At 51.0% G+C, this 22951-nt stretch overlaps 1 protein-coding gene across 17 annotated transcripts in view; it reads left to right on the forward strand.

The window, feature by feature from the left end:
- The window catches only part of ARNTL (aryl hydrocarbon receptor nuclear translocator like), a 99407-nt gene that overhangs the window by 43915 nt on the left and 32541 nt on the right, over positions 1-22951 (forward strand). For 9 of the 17 annotated variants that reach the window (XM_042959327.1, XM_042959320.1, XM_042959333.1 and 6 more), the window contains one exon: positions 20897-21025. The gene's annotated coding sequence lies outside the window, so the exon portion shown is untranslated. Of the gene's footprint in view, positions 1-4700; positions 4790-5859; positions 5932-13636; positions 13812-15169; positions 15384-16788; positions 17704-20896; positions 21026-22951 lie in introns of those variants that run through there. The other 8 variants (XM_042959322.1, XM_042959328.1, XM_042959321.1 and 5 more) reach the window with 7 other exon arrangements.

The raw sequence follows: 22951 nt of genomic DNA on the forward strand, positions 1-22951 counted from the left end.
CCGTTCAAATGAGGGCCAGAGAGGAACAGACTTCTAGTCACCGTGTTCAAGGACTAAAATGCGCTGTCCTACCCCACCCTTTAACCGATCCCTTGATCCTCTTAGCTTGCCTCATTTCTCTTTATTAGCATCCGTTGTTACCTGACTTCTGTATCTGTTTGTCTTCGTTAGTATTTGTCTTACTGCCCTAGAATATAAATCCACGAGGACGGGTGCCTGCCTTACCTATCTCATTCACCACTCTATCTCCAGGACATAAAACAGAGCCTGGCGCGCAGGAGGTGATCATCACACATTAGATTGGTGAGGGGGAGAAAAAAAATGAATGAATTAATGCAAGTGAAGACTTTGGTGTTTATTCCGTAGGCAGTGCAAATCTAGTAGACATCTTTCAGGAGGTGAGTGACGTGGTCAGCACTTTTATTTTAGAAAGCCAGCTGGTGGCAGTGTGGGGGCTGGACTGTAGGAGGGGGCAGCAGAACTAGTTAGAGGCAGTTAATTTGGTCCAGGAAATTGATGCTGCGTCCTGCGTCGGGCTGTGGGAACAGAGGAGAGGGGACCCGTGACAGGGTGTGGGGACCTTTGATCGTCTTTGGTGCCTGTTGGGGTAACTTGGTAGAGCAATTCCTTTCTAAGAAACACAGGGGCGAAGCTGGTCTGGGGAGAGCCTGGCGATACTCCGTGATGTTCTTCTCCCCCGGCAGACGTCAGCCCTGGGATGCACATTCTCTGCAGTGCCATTGGCTCTCTGAGGAGCGACTCTGCGGCTCTCCAGACTCCCCCGTTTAGTCTTTCAATAAGAGGGTAGTCAAGATGGCAATGTCAGTGAGGCTGATACTTTTTCCCACAGACAGGCCCTTTGCTCTTACACACCACAAGCCACACTAAATCTTTGGTTCTCGCTTGCAATGGGTACTTTTCTTCATATTGACTTCCAAAGGAGACTTGCTGTAACAACAGATCCTCTGCTCTGCCCACGTTCCGGACAGGGTTTACCAATAACCTGGGGATTCGGCATCTCCCTTGCTGCAAACACGCACAGGGACTCTTCTCCCTCGGGTGTCAGAGAGTCGGGTGGTCGGTGGGCATGTATTTGTAGCCCAGGAATAGCCGTGCTGTTTGGCGCTGCCTCTTGAAAACTTTCTTTTGAGGCTTGACTTATTCCTCCTTCCAAAAAGTCCCCAGTCCTCTCCAACTTTCAAAGAAAAGCCTTTCATCTCAGAGTAAACACATTCCTACCCATCCTGCTGCGGTGTCCCTTCTCTGTTCCCGAGAATATGCCATCCCAGGCTCTTAAGCCTTGGTCCAAAGTTCCTAATCCTGTTTGTCGAACCCCGTGAAGTGAAATGCTGCACCATCTGTATAGCCAGATGCCCACCTCCCACCATCCTTCTTCTCTCTTCCAAAGGTCCAGATGCCATCGCATTACATTGCATTAATAGCTATCCTGTGGAGTTCCTGTGTGCCAGGTACTGTGTTAAACACTTCCCGTGCATTCTGTCCAACCCTTACCACCCTGCCAGGGTGAGTATTATTAACCTTTTCACAGATGAGGAAGCCAAGGCCTGGCAGTGCGGTGGACCTTAGTCGTTGAGAGTGTGGGCTTAGAGTCGCACAGACCCAGGTTGGAATCCCAACCTCGCAGTGCACCTTGGGCATGCCACTTAATCTTCATCACCTTCTTTTTCCAGATATAGGAAATGGAGATAATATAGAGAAGGTTCATGTGTTGCTGCGAAAATTTAACAGCATATGTTATTTCACAAGTATATAAGTATTTGCTTACCTTACGCTAGACTTTGTGCCGTCGGTAAAAGCTCTTGGTAGATATTGTCTTTGGCATCATCGTCACCATTGTCATGGTCATCATCCTTGTCTCAAAGCTACGTGGCCAGGGTTGAAGGTAGCCCTGCCTGGCTGTCAAGCCCTTGTTCTTTCTCCTGTCTCACAATGTTGCTCCCAAGTTCATCTTGCCTAAGACACACTGGTCACTAAGTTTGCTCTCTTGGTCTCTTCTGGGCACTGGGCTCAAGGTAAAGCTCAGTAGCCCCCCAGTCCCTTCCAGCCAATGACCTCTTTTCACTCATTGATGTGAGCAGTCCCAGTGGCCGGGCTGTTCAGGCAAGAGCTTGGGCGACTTTCCCTGACTGTCAATGTCATCTTGTCTACTCTGAAAGCCATCTTGTTGTTTATGTTACAGGATTGTCCAAAGAAAACGGGAGAGAGAGCAGAGACGGCTGGTGGGGGTCCCTGTCTTTTGGGGTCACAGATCAGTTTGTGAATCTAGTGAATTTTATGGAGCCTCTCTCCAAAAAATGCTCGTGGTAAATACTCTCAAGACGAATATTGTTAATGAGACACCTGCCCCGAAGCCCACCCAGAAATTAATTGTAGCTAAGAAATTCTGTTCTGAAAGGTTAGCTTATGTGGTTCTCTTTAGTCCTGCCACCCCTCATTCACAATCAGGAGGGGCTTTTCTTTCTGTAGGGTGTTTGTATTCACAGGTTGTCCTGGTAGCATTTGGAAAAACCTGTTTTATCGATACAAGCTGCCATTTTCATTACTTTCCCATATTTGAGAAATGTGTCCACGCACTAGAGTTGGCCAGTCATTTTGATGGACCGACCTGCTGATTTACACATCAGTTCAAACCACTGCCTGCATCTAGCAGACAGGCCGGGGAGGAGTTGTGGCCCAAAATATCATCAGACTAATAGGAATTTTATTGTGATATACAGATTATAAAGGTTCAGAAGCTTAACGTCAGCAGGGTTCAGTGTTCTAAATTGAGATATATGTAAATCTCTGCTTTTCAATTTTAAGATTTTTGAAATTTCAGTCTTAAAAAGTATGCTTCCTTTCCTTTTTTTTTTTTTTTTTATTCATTCCAATTTTCAAGGTATGGGTATAAAGGGAAGTCAGATTCCAAACACTCCGCAGTCTTCTAATTTGCTTGCAGGCCTCTCCTTGGAAACTTTCCAGCAAATTCTGGAATAAGCTTGCTGTTTCTAACAGCGATAGGAGTCATGGGTGTCACTGCTGATGGCTTCTCCCTTTCCTGCCTGGCCTTTGGAGCCCCACGGAAAGACAGGAATGGACCTTCCATAATGGGGGCCCCAGAGCCCTTCCTCCAGCTCTGGCTACGGGCCTGTGGTGCCGATGCCCTCTGCAGCTGGGGTTTTAGGGCACAGGAACCGAATCTGTCATATGTTAGATCATTTGATGTAAAGCTTTTTCTGATGCGTACTTTTTCCTCTAAAGTTTTTCTCCTTTGCTTTTTCTAAATTATAAAAGCAACAGATGCTCACTTCAAAGCCAGGATTAGAACTTTTCACGCCTGGCTTGGAATCCCAGCTCCATGAACGCATTAGATGTGCAGCCCTGGGAAAAACATGCACCCTCTCTGAGCCTTGCTTTTCTCATTGTTACAGAAGAGGTAATGATTTCCCCTCATACCATGGCCATGAACATAGAGAGACGCTGGTACGCAGAATGGTCTTCCAGAGGTCTGGCATGGATTCGTTTACTCATTGAATATTTATCGAGCACCTACCATGAGCCAGCCACCATTCTAGTTGTCCTGGAAATACTCAAGAACAGGACAGAGGGGGTCTCTGCTCTCATGAGGCTCACCTTCTAATCAGAGGGGGGCCCAAAGAAAAGAGACCATTTCAGAAATTAAGAAATGAGGACCCCCAGATGGTAAGTGAGTTATAGGAAGGGCCACTTTAAAAATCTTTTTTTTTTTTTTTAACATTTATTTATTTTTGAGAGAGAGAGAGAGAGAGTGTGTTCAGGGGAGGAGCAGAGAGAGGGAGACACAGAATCCGAAGCAGGATCCAGGCTCTGAACTGTCAGCACAGAGCCCGATGCGCAAACCGTGAAATGACCTGCGCCGAAGTCGGGCGCTTAACCAACTGAGCCACCCAGGCGCCCCAAGGAAGGGCCACTTTAGATGGGACACCCACGGGAGACCTCTCTAATGAGGCTCCGTGTTTTGTGACCCCCAGGTCCCAAACTTTCCAGCCGTAAACAGTTCTACCCCTTTCAGTGTAGGTCCCAGTTTTGAGTTTGGAAAATCTGGCCACAGAGCACCTATCAGTTCTCTTTTGGGAGAACTCACCGATTGGTTCCCCATTCAGTGTTTGAGCCTCCGCAGCTGGATCTGTGGCCTGGGGCCTTTTGCAGGCCTCCTGGGCCTGCTGGGGTTTGTGCTCCCCTCGGAGCACTCCCGCAGGAGAACTGCCACTGAAGGGAGGAGGGGGGGGGTGATTGGTTTCTAGCCGGAGCCCATTGTGCTTCAGTGCTGCCCTGAGCATTCCGGTTCCTAAGGAACTGGAAGTAATTTCTCTCTCAGTGAGACCGTGGCACGCGGCAATCCCCTGATTCCCTGCATGCAGTGTTTCAAGGGCTGGTCGGGGCCACACGAAAGCTGGGCAGCCGGGGCAGCCCCAGCTTGTGCAATGGCATTTGAGCCCCAGAGCAGTCGACCTGACCACGTCGTCCCTCGCGGGGTCTAATACAGATTTTTAAATGACCGTCTCAGTCTGCCGCATTGGACAAGAGGGACCCAAACTGATCAGTGAGGAAAGCTGCTGAGTAGAAGGGCAGGCCGCCTGTGACTCACCTGTCATGTTCTTTGCTGACCCACTTTTATTTGACCTTGATTTGCTCAGTGCAGTTAAAGACGCTGTCGTGAAGGCACTTTTGCCGCCTGATGGAAGTCCGGCGTGTGACAGCCCAGGATCTCAGGCACACGCGTGACCCAGGCAGATGGACGGATGGACAGGTGGTTAGCTTCTCATCTACCTCTGAATTGTAATTCGATCACGAGGAAAGGGCTTAATTTCAAGAAAACGGAACAATTATCTCAGACTAGACACAGTGCCAAAGCGGCAGGCCCTCCTCCTTGTCACAGGGCGGCTTAATCAGAAGATGGCCTAGATGGCCGCCTTTCAAGTGGGTCCTTGCAGTAGCTTGGCAACTGGCACAGGGTCATAATTGGAAGAATTTGGCTCTGAGTGTCTGTGGGTGTTTACAGTGCACTATAGGGCCGGGCTGCTTTTATTTATAGAATATTGTGAGCAACAAGCAGCAGAAGGCTGAAAAGCCACTAAATCTCGATTTATTTTTAACAAATTCCATTTTTCCCCTCATCCCAGAAGGAGAACTGAGTTATTAAAAAACAGTAAAAAATACATCATCGCAGAGCATGCCATATCTAATTATGGGGTTGCCAGCGTCGGCCTGCAGCCACATTTTAAGGGCTTTGTAAATCAGCCATCCATTCAATCTGTGAACTTATATGACTCCTAGTCTTCATTTAGATGTAGAGCGAGATTATTGGCAAGTGAGTGCTGATCAGAAAAAGTTCTACACTGCCTAAATTAGGAGATGGGGTGTATAAATATAGAAGAGTGTACTTATGTTCTCAAAGGGAGAGAAAATCACTCCTCGCTGTCCATTATACTTAGCGGTACAAGCGCACACCCCCCCCCCCCACCCCCCAGCACTGGGTATCTGCTCCCGGGTTTTCACTCCTCGCAATGGCAGATCCGTGCCACCCAGAGGAGCTGTAGGGTGATATCACTGAGTGATTATTACCCGCACAGTCAGGAAAGACACGCAGCTGGTCCTTCGTGGCCTGTGTTCTCGTGGTGTGTCGGAGCTGGGCAAGGCGTCAGGAACCCTCTAGCTCCGAGTACATCTTAGTCTAGGTGGGGAAGCTGAGGCCCAGGGAGGAGGGCGGCTCCTTCCCAGGGCTCCTCAGCGAGTCATGGCGGAGCAGGGCTCTAACGGGGCCCTCCTGTGCCAGGCCCGGAGCCAGCGAGCTAAACAGATGTGATTTCTGTCCTTCAGCGTTCCCAGCCTCGGGCAGGCAGACATCAAGACAGGCCAGTGGCCGCCACGTGCTCAAGTAGACAGGGCTGTGTGAGTACAACAGCCGGCGAGTTGAGTGGGGGGAATGGTGAGGGGGACTTGGGAATCTGTGTATTGGGACACTGAGGCAAAGGTAAAAGCAGCTGCTCTCCGACCCACTTGGAAAAGCCTCGTGGATGCTGGGAGGTTGCCAAAGGAGGAGGGTGCCGCACGATTGCCGAGTACTGGGGGAGGAGAGTATGGTGCCACAGTGGTGCCCGGGAAAGTAGAGACGGCGGTTTTGGAGGGGCCCTCAAAGCGCATCATTGAGGAGACTTACGGGAACACCAAAGGGAGTGCGGGACTGGAGCACAGGCCAGGGACAGGCGGTCCAGAGCGTGCGCGGCGCCCTGCCCTAAGCTGGGATGGCGAGTGGGGCGGGGGCTGAGCCCGGCGGTTCCCGTCCTCGGGCTCCCAGGTGCTGCTCATGGTGGCTTCTTTCCGCCCTTCGGGACCCTTCTTCGTGCAGCACTCGGCTGCCAGTATCCCTGGATGGGAGCTGGCCTGTGAGCTGGCACCTGTCTCTGTCTTCCCTGGGCTGATGCCCTGCACGGTGCCCGCAGAAGTGCGCCTTGGTGTTAGTTCTCTTGTTGAGGCTGGGAGGAGGCGGGGCGGGGGGGGGGGGGGAGAAAGGTTGAGGAAGGATGGACTGTGGAAGCTTCTGGAAAAGTCACGTCTTAGCGATGCTGGAGGCCAGTGATTTGGGAGGATGTGAGTAGGCCAGGAGGGGCGTGCCTGGGGCCTAAATTAAGGCCGTAGCAGTCAGCACGGAGAGGAGCAAGCGGGGAGGAGATACAGGAGGAAGCAGCAGTAGGGGTTAGCTGCAGAGAGCCAGGCCACCCGAGGGGGAAGGACCGCGATGGCCTGGGACGGGAACCTACCAGGCAGAAGAGATGGTCTGTCTTCCTGCCCAGTAAGTCCCCAACCACTCCAGATGGTGGTTCTCACCAATGTTGGCGGGCGTTTCCAGGAGGCAAAGAACTGAAATCGGCACAAAGAATGTCTCCAGCGTCCTCTCCATAAATTTTTTTTTTTCTTAATCGGTTTGATACGCCGCTTACCCACTTTTGAGTTCTCAGAGTTGAGAGCATATAAATTAGCAGTCACGATTATACACGAAATCCTTGGAAAATAGCTGGGTGAGCTTTCGTGTCAGAATTTGATCATTTTTCTTGGATTGGTATCGTGGTTTTTATACCGTCTGATAATTTTTCATTGATAAAATGGTTTCTGCTTCTGAAGGATGTTTTCCATTTTTATAGTTGACAAAGGTGATACTGAAATGATGGTGGAGGATGCTTCCTGAATCCGTTTTCAAGGAGCAGAGTATTCCCTTCCCTCTCCCCTGCTCCTGGCCATTTCCCTGTGTCCCAGCGTCTTCGCCTGTGCCCAGAGAACCAAGCACACCAGGTCAGGGGACGTTTCGGTGGTAAAGAACACCAAAACCTTGCCAGAGCGATGGTTGGGAGGCTGCCTGTGAGCCGGAACGACCCCCGGTCCTCCTGCCCCAGGCGCTGCCTGTGGAGCGGGCCCACCTGATGACTGCACAGTCCGTGTCCCCAGTAACAGTAGCTTCAGTAAATGGTGCTGTCGTTCGATTCTCCGGAGTAAGAAAATGTTGATAGTTTGTTGCCACGGCTCTGACATCTCACGCTTTCTGAATTGCTTTGCTAGGCACCCCACAGGTGTTCAAGAAACACTTCTGAGTTTCACCGAGCCATTGCTGGTCATGGCGTCCACTGCCGCCACCACCCCCACCCCCCAGATGGTGTTCTGAGAAAATGAAGTGAAAGTCCCGAAGGTTGTGTACGTGAAGACGGTCCAAAGTCTCTCCCCGCTTCCTTCAGGCGGCTCAGCCGCACCCTGCCTATCGGCACTTACTTGCTCGTCATCAGAGTCCTAGCGTGGGCCAGTGGGAAGGGGCATCAGGGGTCACTTCCTCTGGCCACCATCCTGTGCAGGAAAACCTCATCTGTACTGTTCCTGACAGGCAGGCGGGCCCCTGGGCCTCCTCAGGCGCCCACACCCCAGGCATCCTGCTCCGTCTTTTGGACACGTGTGCTTGTTAGAAAATCCTTCTTCTTTCTGACCCAATTCTGCCTCTTGGCCCTGTCTCCTCATTGACCCCCTTTCCTTCACTAGGGTTTGTGTTCTCCAGAGCCATCAACCGTTCTTTCTGTGACATGGCAATCAGTAGTCCCATCAACGACAGGCACCCTGAGTGCTCACCATGTGCCAGGCACTGTTGTAGGCTCTCTACGTGAGTTGCGTTTATTACCGCCTCCAACCACTCTGTGAGGCGGGTACTGTCTCTATTCTCATATTACCAATGGGGAAACCGAGGAGCAGAGGTCAAATCTTGTCCAGAGTTACACAAGCAAGCAGCAGAGCAGACATGTGGACCCCGGCAGTCTGGCTCCAACGCTTGTGCTCTTAGCTGTGAGGCTATAACATGTCACAGGCCGGGTGCCCAATGTAAGCTCGTCGCCTGCTAGACTGGGGCCTGGCCCTGCTTTGACTTACTTTCCAAGAAATCTCTTGACCGGAGCCTGAGTCGAACCCTTTTCTATGAAATATCCTCAGGGTTTGTTTCCACACAGTGGGCTATGGGGCAGAGGCCTGTGCACGGTCATCAACAAACAGATGGGTTCGTCCGAGTTCCACCAGGCCCCGTGGGGTGGGTTTCGATCAGGATGACAAATATGGGCTATTTGTATTTTCTTTTCCTGAACATCAAGTCTGATGCAACGGGTTCCTTGTTTAAAGTGCTTATTCATGGTTTTGTGGCCAGAAAGCTGAGGGAGAAAGGTACCTGAGGATTATAAGCGTGGACCCCCTTTTCAGGTACTTGCTCCAATGCTCAGTCTCACAGAACAGCCCCAGAGGTTAGGGGGTAGGGGGATGTGATGGCCACCTGCCCTCCAAAGCTGGGTGCAGGGTGTCAAATACACATTTTTTTTTTTTTTTCTCTGAAGTGCATAAACCAGGAAGGGCAGGAGAGGGAGGGCTTGGGGCCGGTCTGACCTGGGCTTGAGCCTTGGCCCTGCCCCTCGCCAGCTCTGTATCTAGATGCCAGGCCTTTGTGGTCTTGGTTCCCTCTTCCGTAAGGTGGAAATAGCACTATCTTCTTATAGGGATGATTTGAAGGTTAAATAAGCAGAGGCGGACATGCCATGAAGCTGCAGTGACTGTTCTAGAGTGTTCCCCACACCTGACACTTCAAGGTTTGGTGACCAAGCCCTCGCTCGGTGTCTGGCCCTTCCTGCATCGGTGGTGTGGGCTGCAGCCCCTGGGCTGCCTGCCACCTTGTGGAGTGTGGAACGGACTGTGGAGGCATGGGCCTTCCAGGGCAGGAAAAGTCCCCGCGGTCACATTGGCTGTCCTGGCCTGACCTCTGGCAGGTCAGGCTGGGCTCCTTCAGGAGTCTTTGGCTTCATCTGGAGTCTGCTTCCCATACTTACAAACCTCTGGGCACAGGCCACACGGTGGCTGAACCAGGAGGGCCGAGAGGCTGGGATTGAACCATCTTTCTTTTTTGTTCATTGCTTTTCAGACAGCGTGCACCCCAGTTAGTCGTTCCTAAAGATTTAAGTAGCAAAGTGAGGGACCTGATCCCTGAGGTGCAGGCCCAGGGACCTGGAGTGAAAGCAGCTGGAAGCAATAGAGAAAGGATTGGACAAAATCTAATTTGGGGTCCTGAGCAAGGACCTAACCTCCCTGAAAGGTGGTGTCTGTATCTGAAAATTAGAGGTGCTGATAGAACTAACCCCTTAGGTTGATAGGAGGAGGATTAGATGAGATCCCGGTGAGCATAACAAAAGGCACCTGGCACTTCTGTTATGTCTGACAATAACCACAAATAGAATTTCCTTTTCCTCTACTGTTAACCCCTTCTCCTTATCAGCTCCTGACTGCTGTTCGTTTTCCTATATGACTTTGGATAAAGATCTTAGTGTCTCTTTGCCCCTTTGTAGAAAACCTAGAGTTGAACCAACTGCTGGTTCTGAATGGGCACGTAGCGCCCCCTGTAGGACGTCTTTGGGATGTGCAGGGCGATTTGGCTGTGACAGGGATGGTCATGAGGTCAGGGCTGTCTTCCAGGAAGCGGATTTGCTGCATGTCACCCATGGAGACCAAAGGATTGTCCAGCATCCTACACAACCTCCTGAAGTTCAGTGGGCACTCATGGAGGTGGAACCCTGTTGACCGAGCCTGGAATATGACTCTACTTTACACCTAAACACACATAATTTTTGCATGCTTTTAATATATACAGAATTTTCCAGGAACACAACCACCAAGTATATGAGGTTTACTATGCGTTATAAATAGGTCCAAGCACCTCATTAGATCTTTCATCATGTCTTCTGGAGTAGCTGTGCCCAACATTTGCATATTGACTCTGTACGTAGTATCTTATTTTAACCAACTTATTTTTTGTGTGTTATAGTCAGGGTATTATGCAGATTGTGTTTGAAATTATAAGTGTTGGTGTGTTATATTATTCACAAATTGCAGGAAAGTGAAAAGAATCTTAAAATATTTGTTTAACCTTTGCAAGTATGAGAGAGGGAGTGTGTGTGTGTGTGTGTGTGTGTGCGTGCGCGCGCGTGTGCATATTAGCTTATAAATTAGCTGGAGGAACCTTAGGATAAACCTGAAGTGAAAAGAAATGGTTTTTTTTGAATAAGTTGAAGGGAGACGTAGTCAAATGTAGAAGAATGGGTTAAATATACATACCTAGACGTATCTTTTTTAACTTTAAAAAGAACAGGTTACAATTAAAGGGAAACAGAAAGGTATGCAGCAAAGGAATGGGGTCAGAATACCCCACATAGCCCCCACCGCGCCTAGGATTTACATGCTCATAGTAAATATGAAAGCTGAATATTCATCTGCCCGAAATAATTATGCAACTTTGTTGGCTGAATGGGAGGTTAGGTTCTTATGCATGCCTATAATGACAGAGGTAATAGAAGAGAGGTGAATTTCCCTTTTCTGTGGCGAGAAGTGAACAGATCCCGGTTAAAACTGGGGTGTCGATGAGCAGTACCATCCGCGGTTGTTCAGAAACACAAAGGTACTTTCTGTAACTGGTTGCTTCTGAAAATGGGCAGGAGAACCTAGGGACAGATAATTCTTCCAGGAGCCTTTTAGAACTTAAGGAGTCTCTACACTAGGTCCTAAAAAAGCATAAAAGAATAACGAATAAACAATAAAAACTTAATTTAAAAATTGCTTGATTTCTCTTAAAAATGTCCTTTTAGGGGCGCCTGGGTGGCTTGGTCAGTTAAGCGTCCGACTTCGGCTCAGGTCATGATCTCACGGTCTGTGAGTTCGAGCCCCGCGTCGGGCTCTGTGCTGACAGCTCAGAGCCTGGAGCCTGTTTCAGATTCTGTGTCTCCCTCTCTCTCTGCCCCTCCCCCGTTCATGCTCTGTCTCTCTCTGTCTCAAAAATAAAATAAACGTTAAAAAAAATTTTAAAAAAATGTCCTTTTACATTAAGGATATGTAACCGACGTCAGAATTTTTAATGGCATCCTTTGTCAGACAAAGAAGGTGTTTTGATGTTTTCCCCTGTCCCTTTTAGCAAATACATAAAGAGTCTGAAAAGGAATTTTTATCACCTTTTTTCATCTTTGCCATCTCTGTTTTTTTTTCACCTCTCCCACCTGTACATACATTTTTTTTTTTTTTTGAACATCCATGTGTAGATTTTTACAGAAAGGAGAACCGGCCAGGCCCCTGTTCTTAACCATGTTGTGTTATGTCCTCTGCCTACACGAATTAATTGTGTGAATGTTGTGAATTTACCTCTTGGTAACCTTTGGTTTCCCAGGGAGGTATTTGCCTTTTTGTCGATTTATAGGAGGTTTTATTTTTGTTTTGTCTAATTAAGAAAGGACGAGAGTCCTTCACCTGTCACAGAGCTTTGGAGTCAAACTGACCTGAGTTTGAATCATGACTTTCTTGTTCATGAGCTAAGAATTTCAGGCAATTTACTTCACATCTCTGAGAATTAGTTACTTCTTTGGAAACTCAGTGAAACAACACTGACTGGCACAACATAAAAGCCCAGCGTGTGGTCTCTGCTGCCACGGTTTTTGCATTGTTATTTTTGTTGTGGTCCCTGCACTGAATATTTTCCCAGGAAAAGCACCTTACGAACTCGTGTTTTTCCAGACCCTTGAGCATGTGACGGTCACTTGCTGTAACCAAAGCTTGGAAAAAGGAAACCAAAATCACTGAAATAATGGCTTTATTCCTTGCGTAGGAATGAAAGCAAACAAGCAGATTCCGTTTTAGCTAAAAGAGGAACTTGCAGGGATGTTTCTGGGGTCCGGAACACTCACAGCAACATCTGGGAGCTGGGGCACTGGGGGAAGGCCTTGAGATCCATCCCAAGATCAAATCGTCTTCCTCAAGTTGTGCTCACGGGACGGGCAGGTGGACAAGAACATTTCAGAAAGGTTTCCAGTTGTTGCGAGTGAAAACGGAGAGGACCATCTGTTAGACACACACTGGCCATCCCCCCAGTACCCTGGTCGGGGCACGTCCTTACTGTGTTCTGACATCCTTGCCTCATAGGAAGGAGGTGGGATGGGCTTCAGCTGGCCCTGCCCTACATCTCCTACTTTCGCTTTCCTCTGCTGAGTCACTGAAGACACAAACCATGTGGGGCCCAGCTCTCCAGTTGGGCACATCGGGGTTGGGTGTCTGTTCCCCCTGCTGGCTGTGTGATCTCAGACAAGTGGCCGTACCTCTCTGAGCCTCATTGCCATCTTCTACACTATGTTGATGATGATGCCTTTCCCAAAAGGTTGTTATGCCCACCAAATAAGCCACATCTGAGTCAGCACCGTCCCCAGCAGGGGTGATGCTCAGTAACCAGGAGGCAGTCTCCGCTCCAGATGGGAGGGGAGGGGCAGCAGGAGTGCAGTGCGCAGCTGTGCACTCCGTCCTGCAACTTCGATGTCTCGTCGTGCCTCTCACTTAACAGTTCCCCAACCAATGGCTGCTGGCCTCTGGCTGGACGACAAGAGATCCCTCTTCCTCCAGCCGTCACACAGGGCATGCAGCCTGGCAAGTAGAGCTCACGTTGGGACTTTCACCCCCAGGCACCCCCATACCTGGGAGCCTTTGTGCAGTTCACAGAGTGGCTGTCACCCCTCATGCCAGAAAAAAATCAGAAAGTCCGGTCAGCTGTTCCTCCAGAGTATACCAGGAAGTGACCGCAACTCATCACCTCACCTGGCCACACAGCCCCGAGCCCTGTCATGCCCTCCTCACTGCCCGCACTCTTGGGCGGGGACCGAGCTGTGTCACCTTCCCCAGGCCATCGTAGCCCTCTCCTCGCGGGCCTCCCCAACGCACTCATGCAAGCATGTGCACACTCACTCCCACACACGCACACGCATCACGCTCACCCGTGCGCACACACGCAGGCACAGGCACGCTCACGCACAAGCAGGTGCACCCACCCACCCAGTACCGCTACCGCCACATGCACCTGCACACACAGGTCCCCCCTCCCCACCATCTCTTCTCAACCCTGCAGCCAGGCTTAGCCCCAAGTGGGGGCCCATCATCCCCCCACTTCACTCAGAGGCAAAACCAAGGCCCTCACGGGGGCCCGCCAGGCACCACGTGGTCTGTGCCCACCCTGCTCCAGGGCTGGTCCCCTGACAGCCTCGGCTCCCTCTCTGCCTTTGTGCAGGCTCCTCCCGGCCTGGAGTGCTCCTCCCTCCACGTCTCACCTCCTCACCTCCCCGCTGCCACGTCTCCAGAGCTCCTCCCGCCCCGACTCTGAGTTCTCGCCCCAGCGCTCCCCACCTGCCAGCATCACTTACTTACTCGTCTCTGCTTGCCCTCCTCCCCAGAATGCGTACCAGGTGAGGACAAGGATGTTTGTGTCTTCACCCGCAGTCCCGCTGTGGAGAACGGTGCCTGGCATGTGGATGCCCTCAGCAAATATTTGCTGAAAGATGAACGAATGAGTGACTGTGGACCCGCACGCTAACGGTGTCTTCATGATTATGACATTGTCCTCGATTGAAATTTGACTGCCACATGCAGTTTGTGGTGGAAACTTATTCAACTCCCTGACTCTTTTCACCGTACAAATTACCTGGTGGATTTGGGTGCTCAGTAGAGTGCGTTGAGGGGGTTGCTTGAGGGCCTTGGGCGCCTGGTAACCATCTGAGGCCTCCTTACCTGTCAGCCAAAACCTATGGTAGGTGAGCCATAACAGGGACATCTACTTCCTGTCCCCCAACACCCCTCAGCTGGGAGTCCCCCAGCCCTGGGCAGCCAGCTGTCCGCTGTGGTGCCCGTCTCTGTAGGGAAATCACTGTCCCTGCTTTCTCCACCTCACCTTCCCAGGCAGTTCTGTTACTATCAGCTATTGACTTAAGTTTCTCATGATCCTGTTCCCAGCTTTCTGTAGGAGGAGCTCTTTCCCTGTATGTTGGTTTCATTGAAGTAAAATGAAGGGGTTGGACTCCCGAAATACCACTCAGCTTTCCAGTTGTCATGAGTCCTCCCTGCTGCAAAATACTGCCCTCTCCTCCGGCCCCCACCCCATGCCCAGGTTCCTCTACCCATTCCCCAGCCCCCCTCACTGACTCCCTCCTGGTCCCCAGAGCCCCCTGTTAAGTTCTTTATGTCCACTGGCAGGCACACACACTCTGCTCTTACCATTTCTGAGCTCCTTCATTCCAGAGTGTCCCGTCTGAGTTTCATTTCTTTGACATCACAGCTTACCTTTCCACAGCCTCCTACCCCTCCTTTCCTCAGCAGCGTGAGGCCCTCCATTTCAATAAGCACAGTTAATCTGATGAGCGTTCTAAGTGCTTTTCCGATACTGAGCTCATTCAGTCTGTGACTGCATCCTTCTCATTTTACGGGGGAGAAAGTACAGCTCCCAGAGGTCACGGAACTGGCCCAGGACGCACACCTCGTAGGTGGCAGAGCTGGGATTTGAACCCAGCCGTCTGGCTCCAGAGGCCCTGCACTGACCGCTGCCCTGCCCTCCCTCCTCATGTGCCCATGATCTCGCCCTTTTGTCCATGCCCCACCTGCCCCTTGCCAGGGGGAGAGTCTCAGCTCTTCCCCAGCCCCTGCTTGTGAAAGTGCCAAGGACGTCACATGCCTGATCCACCGGCTCTGGAGAAACACCTGCTCAGTATTCTTCCCCTTTTCTCTCACCTTGCCCACATCCTCAGAGAAGGCATATCTCTTTTCTCCTCAGAGTCTCAACCCTCCTTGGGTCCACCCCTGCTGGCTGGGCCAGCCTGCCTCCATCCACAGCCCTGACCTGGAACTCAGAGTGCCTCCCAGGCCTCCCCGTCTGCTCTCCCTCACACCAGTGTCTTGATTCTACCACGAGATAACAGCACTGCATCCTTTGGTTTCCTTTAGAACAAGATGCGGAAGTTTTCCAGAACTTTCTTCAACTTCAGGCAGTAAGTTTTCTGGTGGAAATAGTGTTCTTCCCTCTGAGTCTTTAGGGCCAGGCTCTCTTATTCTATACAGTAAAAAAAAGAAGAAGAAAGGTTCTTCTTCCTAGACTTCAGTAATAGACTTGGCGAAGGTCTAAGAAGGCATCTCTTTTATCATTCATTCAGCAAACATTTACTAAGCGCTTGTGCTGGGCGAGGTGCGTGCTCTGTCTCGTGACTCTTCATGAGATCTCTGAATCCCACTAAGGGCCCTCAGTAGCCCCTGGAGACTGGGATGTTGTAGGTCCTGTTCCATTGATCGTGTTGAAGACTTCTTCCACAAGAACCAGCCTTGTGTTCATTCACAGAATTCCCCAGGACTTACAAATCCTGCCCCCGTGAGACCCTCTCAACTGGCCCTCCAAGCCCTGTGCTTCCAAACGCTGCCTCCTTGATTTGTGCTTGATTCCGGGATTCCCAAGCATCTAGAGCTACCAGCAGGATTGTCCACAGGTGCCACAGACAGGGATCCCCTGGCCCCTGACAGCCACGGTCAGTGCTTTTTTCCCCAGCTCAGAACAGACTTCCAACAGCCCAGTCCACCAGGCAAGCATCTGCAGCCCCTAATTCAAGTCTCACCGCCACCCTGGTTCCTTCTCCTTCCCTCACCGACACCACACACACACACACACCAGCCCCTAAGCTAAGTCTTTCCTCCTCCATTCTGCTCCTGTCCCTTACGTTTGCCTCACAGCTAGGGAAGAAAGGCCCTCCTTCCTCAAGACACTTGACTGCCACCTGCTGGAAGTTTGTCATAACGGCTCCGCAGATCTCTGCCACTTACCACGGCAGAGGCACATCCCGGACTTGTGCTGTTTGTGCAAGTGTAAGCCTGGCTCCGCCCCTTGCAGCGAGCATGCGGTCATGTCTTTATTTAGATCCTGTCTCTCCAACTCGATTGAGGGGATCTTGAACATTAGGACTGCTGATTCCTCCCTGTGTCCCCAGTGCCCTAGGGGCTAGACAAATCCTCGCTGAATGACCCCGATGCAAACACCTGTTACCTTAGGCTCAAAGCACCTGGCCTTACTGGGCGAACATTCTCTAAATGCATCTGTTGCAAAGCAAGGCAACTGAACTCCCCACAGGCTGTCATAGAGACCATGGAGGGCCCAGGGACTTGCAGAGGAGACAGAGCCCCTCCAGCCTCTTGCCTCTGCTCAGAGACCACCACCACCTGAACGGACTAGAGCAGCTCCTCATCCATTCCCTCAGTAAACTTGGAGCCAGGCCCCAGCACCACATCGTGGAGAACGTGGAGGATGGGACCAAGGGCCACCTGCCATGGCCCTCTGGGGTTGGTCGGGGGTGGGGGGGGGGGTAGGCAGGGAGGGAAAGTACTTCTGGAACACCTCTGTGCCCAGGGCAGGCCCCTGAAGGTTGTGGGATACAGAGATGGCCATGCAGGGGCCCTTACTGGAAGGCTTGGGGTTTTGAGGAAGCAAATCAGTAAGCATACAGCTAGTAGGGTAATCGAGGATGCTGATTCCCTAGCGTCCATATTTTCCTAAGCCACGCCCTCTTATTAAGCTACGCCATCAAACACTGCCACCCTAGTGACATACTGGGGCTTCACAACGTGGCTTAACAGAGCACCATCAGCTGTCACACCTGAGGGTAGGGGCAGGCCGGGGCAGGTGTTCACTGAGGTCCCATTTTAAAAGGGGGAAGCACTCTCTTCTTTCACAAAGCTTGTTGCCTCAGAGCCCTTAGGCCCGGCATTGCTCAGGTCCCATAAACCTTCCTGACAGATACCCCTCCCTGGTCGGTCTGTCCGGAGGATACACTTCCCAGCCAGTGTGAGGGCTGGACGTTTCCTTCTCTGCCCTGGCTGCCAGGAAGCCCAGAGACAAACCTATTGGTTCAGGTTCTGTAGCTGTCTTGAACTAGGATTGCCTTTTCTTACTTCCCCTCATGCCTGCTCCAGGAATGCTTGGATTGGGGCTGGGGGTGGTTTTGGGGATGGGACTGGCAGTGGTGTGGTAGTCAGAAGACCCAGCATGGAGCCGGGCACACTTGGGCTTCCGTCCCCACCTGCCAGCTGCGTTATCTTAAGCAAGTTAGCTTTGCCTCCTCCATCCTCACCTGGAAAATGGGGATAATGACCACAATTAACGGATGGGTTATTGTGAAGATGAAACTAGGCCAGTGTGAACATCCCTGTCCCTTCCCTCCTCCCAGATCAGGGGATCCGTCAGTGGCTCCAGGATCCCGTCTGTGCTTCCTTCGTCCTGCCTGTGTCGGTCTGCTTCGGATGGGTGAGAGATGCAGCGGTAGGAACTAGGTGACCGACTGTCCTGGTTTGTGGGGGACACGGGTTTTCTGGGAGGCAGGACTTGCGGTGCTAAAGTGGGAAGGTCTGAGGCAAACAGAAGAGTTGGTCTCCCTAGTGACACCCAGCCTCAGCCTCTCAGTGGCTCCCAGTAGCAAAGCTTTATTTCTTCCTCGTGCCTCTATCCATCCGGGACCTCCTCGAAAGGAGGAGCCTCGCTCCGGGAAATTCCCGCTCTCGGCACAAAGGAACACGTGGTAAAGATTCTTTTAGAAAGCTGAGGCCGTCCCTTCCGCTGGCATTCATCCATCAAGGAGAATCACGTGGCAGGGCCAACACTGGGGCGTCCTGCACACTGTCCTCGCAGGGAGGGGAGGCTAACAGTTGGAACCATAATGCAAGCTACACGCCCCCTCCCCTTCTTGTAGCATGTTGGGGTACTGGGTCAAGGAGGAGGGAAAGCAGAGAGAGACGCCTGGTCTGCCATCGGTGGTCTTCAATGTGGTCATCCTCCTGTAGATGACATGGGTGGGTTTCTCATCCTCTCGTCGATGACCCCTGTGGGTTTCTCCGGCTTTCGGCTCACCCTCACCCTTCTCAGCTGCCAAGGTGCTCTGCAGGGGCTAGCCGAGGCTGGGACTCCCCTTCCAGCCCCGTGCTCCTTTGTATGGAGCCCCTGAGATTCTTCTTCCTGAGCTCCAAGGAGCACGAGGGGATTGAGGGGTTACTGAGGGTACCATCAAGCTCTCCCCAAGCACACTGCACAAGTCTCTTTGTGCCTTGCTTCCTCTGACATCCGGTGAGCCTCCCCCTCCTTTGGAAGTCTCCAGCTCAGAAGTGGACACACATGGGGTCCCCGATTCCAGGCCAGGCTCCCCCAAGAGTGTCTTTGCCATGTGTGACTTCGATGGCAGCATCAGGACTGGCCCGGAGCTCCCCTTAGCAAGGACCCCTCTCACAGTTACCTATTGTCTCTTGGAGCTCCCTCCCTGGGCTCAGTTCTCTATCGGAAGAAATCACAGAAAGAGGGGTTTTCTTTTGTTGTTTCATTCATTGTCTTACATCTAAGAACACCTTCTTGGAGAGAAGACAGCTTTCCAGAAATACTTGTCACAGCTGATTCAAGCTTCCTTACTTTGTCCAAGCATACGGGAAAGGCCTTTCTGATTTTTGTTTTGCAAAATATAGTGCCAGCATTTGTGGGAGCATTCATTATTTCTATAAAGGAAATTTGAGTATTGGAACAACTGATCCAGATAAGAAATTTCATATGGGCTTTGGTACTGAGAGCCTTCATCTAAGTTTTGGAGAAGTGAGGGAAAGAGAGTGAGGTGCGGTACCAGGGGACTCCCTAATAGTGAGATCACGGAGGCGGGGCAGAGAGTGGAGGGGCCGCGGGTGTGAAGAGAAGGGTCAGAACAGCATGGGCAGAGCCAGAAGGCCTCTCGGGGGAGCCAGAAATGCCTTCAACCTGAAGGCACTTGAAAGGAGAGCCGTTCACCAGGTGACCAATTAGTAAAGGGCAAAGCAGCGTGGGCCAGTGGAGGTCACGTGCTCTTGAGAACTTAAGTGCCTAGAGCTTTAGGCATCAGATGGGGAGGGCTGGGCGGGGCAGGAAATGCAAGCAAGCAAGCAAGCAAACAAGCAAACAACCAACCAACCAACCTGTTGTGGAGGTTTGATGTTTCCTGGTAGGGAGTTTCTGGAAGGCTTGGGGCAGAGCAGGGGAGGAGCTACTGAAGTGTTTTAAATAAGGGGGGGATCCTATCTGTGACCACAGTATGGAGGGCCCAGGTTGGGGAGGAGAACGGCATGGAGGGAGGCAGTGGCCCATCGTCAGAGGGCAAGCAGGGTGAGGGAAGGAGGGGGTGCCCAGGGTGGGTCCTCATCTGGGGGCTGGAGGAGAGCGTGGGACCCATGTGGGGAATCAGACCGAACCCAGGGAGGGAGCTCCAAGAGACAACAGGTAACTGTGAGAGGGGTCCTTGCAAAGGTGGGGGGGCTCCAGACCAGCCCTGGTGTCGCCATCCGAGTCACGCGTGGTGAAGACACTCTTGGAGGGTAAGTGCTTGGGCAGCACTGCCCTGGGGACTTGATGTCCATGGGCTGTTCAGCTGAGGCTTAGGGACTAGAACCCCAAAATCCTGTCCTGCTGTTTGCACGTGTCCAGACTGTGGCTACCCGGGTCAGTGAGGGTGTCTGAATCAGACCACACAGAAGCTTAAGTCAAGAGGACAAAAGCAGCCCTATTTCTGGACGTTCAAGACCAAGGTATTCCAAAGGCTGCAAGAAGTAGCCAGCAGACTGTGAAACCCCAGAATTTTTGCTTCAGAAAGGTCAGGAAAGGCCCACTCAAGACCTGATGTTGACGTCTCCAGAAAGGGAATGGGAGGGCAGGTGTGGCCCTCTTCCTTTAGAGCCAGTTCCTTCTAGACGCGGGGACCACAGGCCCGAGAGGAGACCCGTCTCCCGCCAGTAGGAGAAGGGCAGGGCGGCAGGCCATTTGATAACACAAGCACCTTCTCCGAATTGCCTTTCCCCTTAGCTCTAGGTGCCCAGACTCTGTACATGAGCTTCACGGGCATTTCCTATAAACCTCTTACCTTGCCTCTAGCAGTCTCAGATATTGGCCCTGTGCGCACGTGCTTTGGCTTAGTGTTTCCTGAAGGCCTGTTTTCTGTTGTTCCTTGTTGTCTGCGCTCGGACGGCTCTTCACCTGGGAGAGAGCGGAGGCTGTCCTCAGCGGCGATGGGGCCCCGCGGCTGTGTGACCTGGGCTAGTGTCTTCACGTCTCTCTCTGCCTCAGCCTTCTCATCGGTACAGTGAAGAAAATAGTAGCGTCTACCTCGTGGTTGTTTTGGGGTGTAAATACATTAATCTACATGATGCGGTGAGAACAGTGCCTGACACAGAGCCAGTAGGAGAAATGAAAAGTACAGCTAATCTTCTTTCTCTTAAAGGCACGTCCAGGAATCCATGTTTAATCACTTAAAAAGGATTGTTTTTTGTAGAAAAATCTCGCCTGCCAGCTTCCTTCATGTGTCCGCAGTTGGGTTTAATAGGCAGCTGGAGGCTGGGATTGTGAGCCTCTGACCAGGAGTCGGGAGCTAGCTCCCCCGTGTCCCTTAGCCAACAGGAGATCGTTCAGTTTATCTTCCCCCAAGTGACCTGGCTGGGTGTTCTTTTCTTGTGGGCCCCACTGTAGGTTTCTGGAAGAAGTTGACTGCCCGAAAGGAAACTACAAAACATGAAAATCGCTTTGAGGTGACCGATAAGCCCCGTGGCCCCTTGCTTCTCTCGCAGTGGATCTGAGCTTTAAGAACTCTAACTTCAGGTAATAAATCACCTCCCCAACCCCCCCACCTGCTGTCATTGGCAGTTCCCATGGGAGTTCTTTTTGGGAAGGGTGCTTTCTCCCGGGAGCCCTGGAACTTGGAATAGTCCACCTCAGGCTGTCGTCTGGCTGTTCACAAAGAGACAGTGGGGGCTAGACGTGGCACCCTGCAACTGACCCGCAGCCCAGAGGGTCGCCGAGACCCCGAGGGTAGGACTCTACTCCTCCTTGGTCTCCTTCTCCTACTGTCAGTAATAATGAGGATTATCATGGCAGCCACCGTTGATCTGATTAAACGATTATAACCTGCTTCTCAAGGAATACATTGGAATAACTGGGGAATTCTGAAGATGAAAAGTAGTAAGAGGGAGAAGATTTTGTTCTACCCAATATTAAAATGTATTATAAAGCCACAATAGCATAGGACTGGACTGGAAGTAACTAGGTCAAAGGAACGGAATAGGACAATAAACCAATAAAGGTGGCCTTTCAAATGACGGGTAACAGAAGGTCTGGTAAATGGTGTTGGCACAGTTATCTATCCATTGGACGGAAATAAGTTTCCAACCGTAAGTAGTGTATCAAAAATAATTTCCAAATGGATAAAGAGCTAAATAAAGTTACAAAAATATTAGTAAAGAGGGCATTTGTATTTTGGGGCTGAGAAAAGGCTTTTTTTTAATGTTACTTTTAACTGTGCCTACAAATACGTAAGCAAAGTTAGAAGGCCAAAAGGGGGCTGATATTTATGACATCTATGACATACAAGAATGAATATTCCTAACATACAAACTTATTCATTCAACATCTATTGTTTTTTTAATTTTTTTTAAATTTTGTTTATTTTTGAGAGAGAGAGAGCTCAATTGGGGGTGGGACAAAGAGAGATAGAGGGAGACACAGAATCGGAAGCAGGCTCCAGGCTCCGAGCTGTCAGCACGGAGCCTGACTCAGGGCTCGAGCCCACCAACCATGAGATCATGACCTGAGCTGAAGTCGGACGCTTAACCGACTGAGCCACCCAGGTGCCCCTATTTATTGAGTTTTATGCTAGAGAGTGTTCTAGGCTACTAGGGTGTAAGCTGTGAACTAAACCAAATCCCTGCCCTTCTGATGCTTCTAGTCTAACGGAAAGGAAGCTAGTAAATAGATTATTGATAAGGATTGTGGGTAAAGATGAAGCAGGGTGGGGCGGTTAGAGGGGATTGGTGCTGCTATGGACATTCAGGGAAGCTTCACTGCCAAAGTGACATTTGAGCAGAAATAGAAAAGAGAATGGGGGAAAAGTGGTTGAATTTGGATTTTTTTTAAAAAGGTTAGCTGATGGGATTGTCTAATGGATCTGGTGCAGGCTGTGAAAGGAAGCAAGGAGTTGGGATGATTTCTAGGTTTGGGGCCTGAGCATTGAGAAGGATGGAAGTACCATTGATGTGAGCATCACGAGGGGGCCTGGCTTGGGGAGGACCAGGGGTTTGGTTTGGATACTTGAGTTTGAGGTCTCTGTTGTCTATTCAAAGGGAGACATCCGGGAAACAGTCATAACTTTGGAATTGAGGAGATGTCCAGGCTTGGAGGTATATATTTGGGAGTTCTCCTAGCGTGGATCATATTTAAAGCAATGAAAGTACACAGACCTCTTAGGAAGTGGGTATAAACACAGGAAGTGTGATGACATTCGCAGGACCCCAATGTAGGGGTGAGAGAGGAGGAGGGACCAACAAAAGACCCCATCAGGGGACAGGTGCCCCAGTAAAGCGGAAGGGGACAATGAGAACTTGGCCTCCCCAAGGCCGAGAGCCAATGAGGAGGGACAGATCAGCTCCAGCAGGTGTTGGGATGGGGCACTTAGGGAGGGAATGTAGGACCAGCCACTGGATTTAGCAACGAGGAGGTCACTGGGGAACCTAACGGGGGCTGTCTTATTGG

This window comes from Panthera tigris, chromosome D1 (genome assembly GCF_018350195.1).
Source record: "Panthera tigris isolate Pti1 chromosome D1, P.tigris_Pti1_mat1.1, whole genome shotgun sequence".
Lineage (NCBI taxonomy): Eukaryota > Metazoa > Chordata > Mammalia > Carnivora > Felidae > Panthera > Panthera tigris.